The sequence below is a fragment of the Cervus canadensis genome, chromosome 22 (assembly GCF_019320065.1).
Source record: "Cervus canadensis isolate Bull #8, Minnesota chromosome 22, ASM1932006v1, whole genome shotgun sequence".
In the NCBI taxonomy this organism is placed as follows: Eukaryota; Metazoa; Chordata; class Mammalia; order Artiodactyla; family Cervidae; genus Cervus; species Cervus canadensis.
The window spans coordinates 36,522,425-36,532,628 of record NC_057407.1 but is presented as its reverse complement, the minus strand read 5'-3'; the positions used below and the strand labels follow the sequence as shown (position 1 = coordinate 36,532,628).

The following is a 10,204-nucleotide window of genomic DNA, read 5'->3' as shown; positions in this document are numbered from 1 at the left end:
GAATACAGCAAAAATTTCCTGATCCCTCACATAACCAGTGGCATCAGGATAACACTTGGAAATAGAACCACCAGCAGCCACCTAGGGCATCTTTTGGTGGCACAAGTTGACCAGAAACAGTTTCTCCAGAAAAAAGTAGATAGGCTTATGTCTAGAAAATTCTACTTCGTAACTCATAGAGATTTTAAAGTGAAGGTTATACTTATAAAAGAAAAAAATATATATTTGTGACAGCATGTTACCTTGCTTGTAGTAGGAGATTGATAAAGATTTGTTGAATAAATGTTTTTAAGTTAACACATGTTGGTGGTTTAATTTTTCTTTTAATTTTGTGTTTACTTTGATAAATTCCATACACAATTCCATTAAGTTTAATGAAAGGGGGAAAATGGTTTCTTTACATGCCATAATGTAGAAAACTTTACTGGGCTTTGATTCCTAAGTTCATTTTTTAAAACTTTTATTTTGAGATAATTTTAGACTTAGAAAAAAGTAACAAAAATCATGCAGAGTTCCCACATTCCCAGCTTTCCCCTGGGCTAACCCCTTACATACCGTAAAACAATGATCAAATCTAAGAAAGTAACCTTCTACATTACTATTAACTAAACTATGGAATTTTTTCAGATCTCAATAGTTTTCTACAATTGATTATTTTTTTCTGTTCCAGGATCCAATTAGGATCCCAAATTGCATTTAATTGTCACATTTACTTAGTCTCCTCTTATCTATGACAACTTCTTTATCTTTGTCTTCATGACCTGGTCACTTTTGAAGAGTACTGGACCTTTGTTTTAAAGACAGTCCCTCCCTTTGTATTTGTCTGATGTTTCTTCACTGTTCAAGTGGGGATGCACAGAGAAAAGGATACCAGACAGGTGATGTACTTTTCTCTGTGTGTTAAATCAGGGGGTGCATGATCATTGCTAAGTATCAGGGGTGATGTTAACTTGGTCACTTACCTAAGATGGTTTTCCAGATTTCTTGAATATAAAGTTACTTTTCCCCCTGTGTGTTATTACTAAATATTTGAAGGAGAACCTTCGAAACTATCCAAATATTCTCTTTCTACTCAAAATTTCATCCATCCATGTTAGTGTCCGTTAATGCATCTTCCCAGTGGCATTTGTTACTGTGGTGTGCTTAAGATGATTTTCTATTTCACTCTGTTTACATTTATTAATTGAAATTCTTCATAAAGAAGAGTCATTGATTCTCCCTCACTTTTCTGTTCATTCATTTATATCACTGTGAGCTCCCGGGTATTTATTTTCTTCTTTGGGTTATAATCTGTCATTTATTTGATGCTCACATTATTCCACCTTTAGCCTTTCAGAGCTCTTTCAGTATGTGCCCTTGTAATATGCCCACATCCTCTGGTTTTGTTTTGTTTTGGGGGGCCCTCCCTTACTATCTTGCACTCCACAATGCTCCAGGTTCATCTGTTTCCGCTGCCCTCCCCTAGAATCAGTCAGTTCACCAAAGAGCCCTTAGTTGCTTTTGTTGGAGAATGGCATTTAAAATGGTGTTATCGAAGTGTCACCAACTCATTGTTTTTAACATTGATTTGACAGGTCAATGCTTCAGAAAGCCTCTGTTACAGACTGAAAGTGTCCCTCCAAATTCATGTGTTGAAATTCTAACCCCACACCGTCTGATGGTCATAGGAGGTGCAGTCTTTGGATGGTACTGCATTCTGAATGTTTGTGTCTTCCTCAAAATTCACAGATTGAAATCTTAATGCCATTGTGATGTTATTAGTAGGTGGGGTCTTTGGGAGGTGCTTAACTCATGAGGGTGGGGCCTCTAGAATAAGGTTAGTACTTTTATAAAGTACTCCCTCATCCCACCTGCCGGGAGAAAACACATGAGAAAGCTGTGAATCAGGAATAGGGCCTTCACCGAAAAGAAAATCTTCCAGCGCCATGACTTTGGAGTTCCTAGACTCCAGAGCCTTGAGAAATGAATGTTGTTTAAACCACTCAATCCATGGTATTTTCATTATAGCAGCCCAAACAGACTAATACAGTCTCCCTTCCCATCCGCTTAGAAAATAAAGACACAGTCCCTCAGCCCTCAACATGTGTAATACATTGACACATAATCCTATTGACCAAGAGTAATATGTTTTTTTAAATTTACAATCATGATGGCAAGGACAGCAACAAATCAAATTCTATGCTAGCCTTAACCCTGGGGGAGGGTTCAGGCCTGCCCCCCATGACGAGTATTTACAACCCATCGCTTCTAGGTCTTGAGGTGATACCACAAAGCAGAGAGTGTAAGGGGGGGCCCAAGGGAGGAGCCCTGGCAGCTAAGACCGAGGGACAGGCACACGGGGGACTTGGCAGTGACAGTTTCCCACGTGTGGGATGGTCTCTGTAGTTTAAATGTTGGTAGAGCCATCGTGATATTCTGATTCATAATGAGAAATATATATTTGGTTTTCATCTCCATTTCTGGCACACAGTTCCTAAAGCCTTTCAAATTTCATAAGTTTGGGAGTAATAGAGGCGTCTCTTTCTCTATCATGAGTTGCGTTTAGAAAAGCACCTGAGACAAGGGGCTGGTCAGTAGGGGACCCAGTCTTGTGATTAGAAGGTTCAAGCTTTCAGTCCCGCCCCCTCCCAACCTCTTCCTCCTGGGAAGGGGAAAGGGACTGGTGATTGAATCTATCACCAATAGCAAATGATGTAATGAAGCCTCCATTAAAAACCCATAGAATGGGGTTCTAAGAGCTTCCAGGTTGGAGATTCTAGAAGAGCAGTGTGCTCCGAGGGCATGACAGCTCCATGCCCTTTCGCCCTACTGCCCTGTGCATGTTTTCCAGTTGGCTGTTTCTGAGTTATATCCTTTGTCTTTTCTGAGTTATGTCTGAGTATGTATATCATTTAGTATATAATAAACTACTAATCTAGGAAGCAAAATATTTTTCTGAGTTCTGAGTCGCTCTAGCAAATTAATTAAATCCAAGGAGGAAGGCATGGGAGCATCAAGTGTGTACTACTCAACTGGTCAGAAGCCCAGGTGGCAACCTGGAATTGTGACTGCCATCCTAAGGGTGGAGGGGCGGTCTCGCAGGACTGAGCCCCGAATCCATGGGACCCGATGCTGCCTCCAGGTGGATTGTGTCAGAACTGAATTGGATTATAAGCCACCCAGCTGGTGTCCAAGAACTGTGAAACATACACAGACAAATAAGAATGGAGTGACATAATTTTTAGCCTTTCATGTATATAGCAGCTAAATATCAGGGTCTCTGTTGACACCTTCCAGGGCCAGTCCTCTACAGACTGGATGCTAATTCTGACTGGTTTATTCTGTGTATGAGTCGCTTTAACCTTCTAGCTGAGGGCCAGGACTCTGGAGTCAGCTCAAACTGCATCTGAATCCCATTTCTACTACACACCAGCTGTGTAGTCCTGGGCGAGTTACTTGTCCATTCTGAGCCTCCATTTCCTCAGTAGAAACAGATAATGAGAATACCTACCTCACAGCATTGTATACATGATATAATCGACATGGAACATGGCATAGTGCCCGGAACAGAGTATTTGCCCAACAAACAAGAACATTTTACTGCTATTGCTATTATTATAAATAATAATGTTAGTCATTATTTGATCTATAATTGAGTTTACTTTTTTTTTTTTTTTTTGCTCTCCATAGAGCCTGTGAACATTGCAAAATGTTCTCTGCACAAGGGGAGGGACTCTGCAATTTTGTCAAGATGATGCTACAACAATGAGATGGAGCATCTCACCTCCTGTTGTTAATTACCTGGCATAGTTCACAGAGCTGATCAACTTTGCATGGTGTGGTAAGATAATGAATTTTTGCATTACTTTGTCTTTACGAAGCCAGAAATGGTAATTGCATAGAAATTTGATCTCTGTTGGCATGATTAGGTAGATTTAATTAGTTTTAATGCTATAAATATCTTGGACACAATTTTAAGGATTACACCACCTGTAATTATAGAGCACTAGAGGCAAAAGTATTCTTAATGAAATTTTAGTTTGATAAACTCACTATGTGCAAAAGAAAATTGAAAACCAGAACAGTAAAGTGACTTTCCCAAGGTCACACAGCAAGAAAATGTGTTTGCCTCAGATTCCAATGCCTTCTTTCAGATATAAAATACCATTCTGCAGATAATTAATTAGTATGCACTGCTTAAAGGTGAAAATTGTGCCCTGATGAGTCTAGTACTTAACTGACTTGTGTTGTGTCCCATGGCTTTAAGCTGGAAGCATCTAAAGAGGTAAGCAGAGAAAGTTTCATGATAGTGATAGCAATGTCCTTTCAGATTCCACACGTTACCTCAGTTTATGGTCAGTACATCCCTGTGATCACTGTAGTATAGATAGGGAAACTTAAGCTGCTGGACCTCAGATTTGGAATAATGCACTCCTCTCATGCAGTCAAGGAAGACTTTGTGGAAGAGGTGCTGCGCTAGTGAGTCTGGGCTGCTAAAACAGGATACCACAGACTGGCTGGTGCAAGTAACAAACATTATATCTCACAGCACTGGAGGCTGAAAGCGAAAGCTCAGATGCCAACATGGCTGAATTCTTGGTGAAGGCCCTCCTCCTGGTTTATAGATGTCTGTTTTCTCATTCTGTCCTCACATGGTAGAGAACAGAGAGAGAGGAGACACGCTCTCATCTTTTCTCATTAAGGGCGCTAATCCCATTCATGAGGGCTCCACCCTCAGGACCTGACCACCTCCCACCTACCTACTAATTAGGCCTGCCTCCTCATACCATCATATTGGGTGTTACAGTTTCAACATATGAATTTCGGGGGGACACAAACATTCATTCCATAATAGATGGCATTTAATCTGGAACTTGAAAGATAAAGTAGAATTTTGCTCATTGAATCATAAAAAAAGAAAAAGGAAGGGAGACGTTCTAGGCAGAGAAAATACAGTGAGCAAAAACAAGTGGTATAGTGCTCCCCTGATGTCTCAGTGGTAAAGAATCCAGCTGCCAATGCAGGAAACACGCTCTCGATTCCTAGTTCAGGAAGATCCCACATGCCACGAAGCAGCTAAGCCTGTGTGCCACAACTACTGATCCCATTCTCTAGAACCCATGCTCTGCAACAAGAGAAGCCACTGCAATGAGAAACCCATGCACTGCAACTAGAGAAAGCCTGTGCATGACAACTAAGACCCAGCACACCCAAAATAAATAAATAAAATTATTTTTAAAAAGTGGACAGTGGTATATCAGGGTATTTGTTTATGAACTCCCTCTTATATCTCGATTTAATGTATTAAATCCTACATGGGAGGTACCAAATGAAAGAGAGATTTTTATTGGTTGTAGAATTTCAAGGGCTTATCAGTTAATGAGCAAGAATTGTGTACATTTCGTGGTTACAACTTTAACTAATAGGCAGAAAGGGAATTTGAATTTTATCTTCCAGTGTCCATAAAATAGCATCATGGCACTGTAATTATTAACATAATCATTAAAAAACAGTTTAGTTAAATTTAAGAAAACCTAGAGACATGAAGACATAGTGTCTTCATCAAAGCAGCTCCAGTCCAGATAAAGCAAGCCTTCTAAATTGACTTTGATACTTTGAAATAAAATCCTTGGAGCACCAATTATAGTGGGTTCTGAAAAGCAATTATTATCAGCTGCCACAGCTTTCTGCCATGACTTCTAATTTAATTACATCTCCTCTGTTTAAAACGTGCTGTACTTTGAGATACAGCAATGGGAAAGGAGTTTAAGTTACTTAAAATAATAATAATAATAGAGGTATTTTCTACACCTAAGGTAATTAGTCTTGGACATAACTGCTTCCAAGAGAGACATGGGATTTTGAACTCATTAATTTCAAGTGGTCATTGCTACAAAGGAATGTTCATCTTCAGAGGTGGGGGAATAGCTATCCTGGATGAGACGAGTATAGAGGGAAAGAGACAGAGCTTGTTCATCTATTCACCCTACCAGCTGCGCAGTGCCTTCCAGGGATCTCTTTCAGCCAGGTTTCCTTATTCCAAGAGAAATGAAGTTTGCAAATTTGTATTATTGACTGTGAATATTTAACAATTGTGTTTGGCTTCCAACTCCTGTCGATGAAACAGCCATTTTGCAGAACTTGTGAATTCACTTTTCTCATTTCTGATGTTGAGAACAAAAGTGGCTGGGTACTTCTCTGGCAGAAAACCAAGCCATACTGACATTCCACAGAAAAGGTTTTTCCCATCATTCTTACAGCACATTGCTTATCTGGTTGCATGAAAATTCCGCCTGTTTCTAAATTCACCATCTCCCTGGATGGTGGTGAAGAATCATTGCATTTTGTGGGTGGGAAGAGGTCTTTTGATCACAGGCTCACAGATTTATTATACAGATGATGTGATGGAGCTGTGGGCTTTAAATGGACTCCTCAATGTTCCCAAGATGCCAGGCAGAGCAGGGACTAGATGCCAGGTCACCTGTCCTTCAATTTCATTGAGGTAGTTAATATTCTATGGGAATGAAATTGGCATTTGACCTTGACCTATAGAATGAAGTTCATCTCCACCTTACCCCACATTTTTTTAAACTATGATTAATCACTCCTTCTCACAGTCTTCCTAACAGTGTTTTAAATCCCCTGTATGATCATTCCTTTAAGATAAATTTTAATTGCATATGTCTGGGTTCTATGACAGACCTATTCAATCAGAACATATCACAGTGAAGTTTAAAAATATTGCTCTTCCCCAATAGCTCTTAATCTGGGCTTCCCTGGTGGCTCAGTGGTAAAGAGTTTGCCTGCCAATGCAGAAGCTGTGGGTTCAATCCTTGGGTCCAGAAGATCCCTTGGAGAAGAAAATGGCAAACCATTCCAATAATCTTGCTTGGAAAATCTCATGGACAGAGGAGCCTGAGAGGCTGTAGTCTATGGGGTCACAAAAGAGTTGGACATGAGTAAACAACAACTGGGTGGAGAAGCTTGATGTAAAATTCAGGAACTTCTATTGAAGCATACATACCAAGAATTAGCTTTATTACTATCCCTGGTAACATACCTAAGAATGGACTCTCAAAAAGAATATTCTCCGGTATGAAAACCATTACTCTGAAGAGCATCAGGAAGAAAAATATACGAGGTGAAATATCCATCCGACATTAAAATGAATGTTTTCTGTGTACTTATTTCTCACTGCTTATAATGAAAGACACAAATAGAATGACTAAAATCAGAGAAGAAAAAGAAAAATCAATGAAATAAAAATGTCTTGGGTGAGAAAAACTGTGCCGACAATGGAGGTTAATGGAACTATCTAATACAGAGCTCATAGCAACTTCTGAGCTTCCTGGCAACCAGTGCAAAAGGGAAAATACAAAATGCTCCTGTGCTGTCATAATCTTACAGCTGTCCAAGGGAGTACTGGATTTTTCTAAGCATGAACTTCTGAGAGAATTTAATGAAATAGCATTGAACACCTCAGGAGCAGTGTTTGTCCTTTTGCATGCTTATTCTAGCACTTTCTGAGTACTGTGAGCCAAAGCAATAAGCCTCTGACCCCTACGTATCCCTTGGTCTCATCTCATTGCACGCCATGGGGAAACGAGAGAAGAGGAGGCAGAAGAGGACATCTTGGAGGACTGATAACAGCGTACCTGGGTTTGCCTGCATCATGCAGATGTCGATTTTCCACATGAAACTTTTGCCAGGCACAGGGAATCGGGCGGCTGCCACATCAGCCTCAAGCTAATGACTCCTGTAGAGATCCAAACAGGGCGGCTTTGCATTAGATGCAGCACTGCAACTCACCAGTGCTCCAGCCCCAAGAATGCAGCCTTAAAGACTCAGACATCCAACCAATCATATACTTCTGGAGAATTGGAGAATTTGAGCTCTGGTTCACTGTAGGAGTTTACTGCAGCACCCCTTAAATTACCGCCTCCAGTCTGTCGGCATGAAAACCCAGCTGCCATTCCCTGTGGCTGAAAATCCTTTGACTTGAGGGATGTTCTGTCAAAATATTTCTCAGAACATTTCTTGAGGCTATAAAAGAAAACTGAACCAAAGAGCTTATCTACAGGTCAGTCACTCTGCGGAGAGCCATAAAGATAATTTTTGTTTATGTAAAGGGGAAAAAAGTGATGAAAAACAAGACCACAAAACCTGGCCTACAGGTTTTATCTGACTCCTTTGAATGCTCTGATGGAGCTCTGGAAGATAATAAGTTTGCCCTCCAGAGGAAGAGACTATCAAAAGTACTGCAAATAGTATATTTTAGTCACATTTTCTTGAACAAGTGGGACTTATGTGATTTCATTCTTCTCATAGTGAGGTGCTGTATTTTTTTTAATCTTGTTTTTAAGCACTCAGCTATCACACCAGGAGGCAGCAGGGAGCTTTGTTTGAGGTGCCAAGTGCTCTGGAAAAGAGAAAAGTCACCCCCTCACCAGGGGGATTTCACTCTGGACCGTGACTCATTGCTAATTGCTTGTGTGCCTGATTCTCAGGTCATGCTTGAAATCATCCAGTTCAAAGTGGAGCTCCTCAGATTATTTTTCTTTTGCAAATTTGACACTCAAAGAGCAGAAGTTGCAGGTCTCCAGGCTTCTCCTTTCTTTACTCGTCTTTGCGAAGACTTTACTCCTCCCCTATTCCATCTCAGACAGAGAAGACCGAGACCAGATGTCCGTCTGGAAACACTGAAGACCGCCCCCCCCGCCCCCCCCCACCCCGCCGACCCCTGGAAATTTATATGCCTGAAAGCTAGGCCTGAATTCTGCATCTTCACTCAGAGTTGGACTGAATGAAGAACTAGATGGTTGTCAGAACTTTTGGGAGTAGGAGGAGATGGTTTCTGAGTAATGCTGAAGGCTGGAGCTTGTAATCTAGTCCCCCCTCCCCAAATCATCTGGGGCTTCCAGGTGGCACTAGTGGTAAAGAACCTGCTTGCAATGCAGGAGACATAAGAGATGCAGGTTCAATCACTGAGTCTGGAAGATCCCCTGAAGGCGGGCATGGCAACCCACTCCAGTATTTTTGCCTGGAAAATAACGTCAGGAGCCTGGTGGGCTACAGTCCATGGGGTCACAAAGAGTCAGACACAACTGAAGCAACTTAGTATGCACCTCAAATCATAGAATCACTGACTATGCCACTGATTGTCCCAGATAAGAGCATTGTACCCTCTGATGACCCACATCACCTGTCAGGGACACAGAGAATTTCTAGAGAGGATTCTAATGATTTTTAGCATCATTAGATGCTGGTGACAAGCAGAAAGGAGAGAGCCCCATCTAAACACACTGCCTCCATACTTCACCTTGGACTGGAAATGCAACTTCCTACATTCATTTTGAAATGTAAATAAGCTCTGTCTTATTCCTTCCTGAGAGCAGGCTTGAGTCAGAGGACAAAGGACATCATGACAAGAGAACAGAAAAGGGGAGATCCTGTTTCAAAATTTGGCTTTTGTATCTCAGTACCAAGTTGAATCTGTGAGTAGAATCTCTTGGGTGAAGTATTGTAGAAAAGAATGCTTTATTGCTTTGCCGGGGAAAGATGGCCACAGTGGGCCGATGTCCTCAAAACTGTGTGTTCCGACCTGGAGAGAGTAGTGAGGAGCTTCTTAGTAATCATTCAGTCGGGAAGGTATGATCAAATTGTGAACAATTTTTCTGATTGGCTCATGGTGAGGTAATCAGGAGTCAGCATCATCAACTTTCTGGTTTCAACGTATCTGAGGTCTGTGTTGCTTATAAGCAGCTTGCAGTTACCTTCTCCCAACTGGTGGGGGTTTCACTATCTGCAGAACAGCTCATTGTTATGTATACCCCTTGAGGGGGAACCAGGAGCCTGCCGCAAGGCTGCCTTCTCCCTTGTCTTCCCCTCTCTTCCTGGATTAGCCATTGTTTGTACCTGCCTGTTGGAACTCAGGGAAGGTCGAGGAGGCTGAATGAAGCCTACTTCCTGTCATCAAGAAATGGGAGACACAGAATTTTACACCCAAGAGCCCCACTGTGTCCTGTTCTGTTTCAGTCTTGAGTGGCACAGAAATTGGAGACAATGTTTACCCAAAGAAAAACTTCAGCTTTTAAGTATTTTTGCCCTAGGCCCCAGTTGAGCTTAGAGACCATATACATATATATATATATAGAGAGAGAGAGAGAGTATTCAAAATAGCTAAATATCATCCTCTTTTTATACATTTTACTAAGGATTTCCAAGG

At 41.2% G+C, this 10,204-nt stretch overlaps 1 protein-coding gene across 1 annotated transcript in view; it reads left to right on the top strand.

The window, feature by feature from the left end:
• The first annotated feature begins 3,696 nt into the window (after window positions 1–3,696).
• The window catches only part of CRBN (cereblon), a 111,461-nt gene continuing 104,953 nt past the window's right edge, over window positions 3,697–10,204 (top strand). The window contains exon 1 of the mRNA XM_043443149.1: window positions 3,697–3,820. The gene's annotated coding sequence lies outside the window, so the exon portion shown is untranslated. The remainder of the gene's footprint in view (window positions 3,821–10,204) is intronic.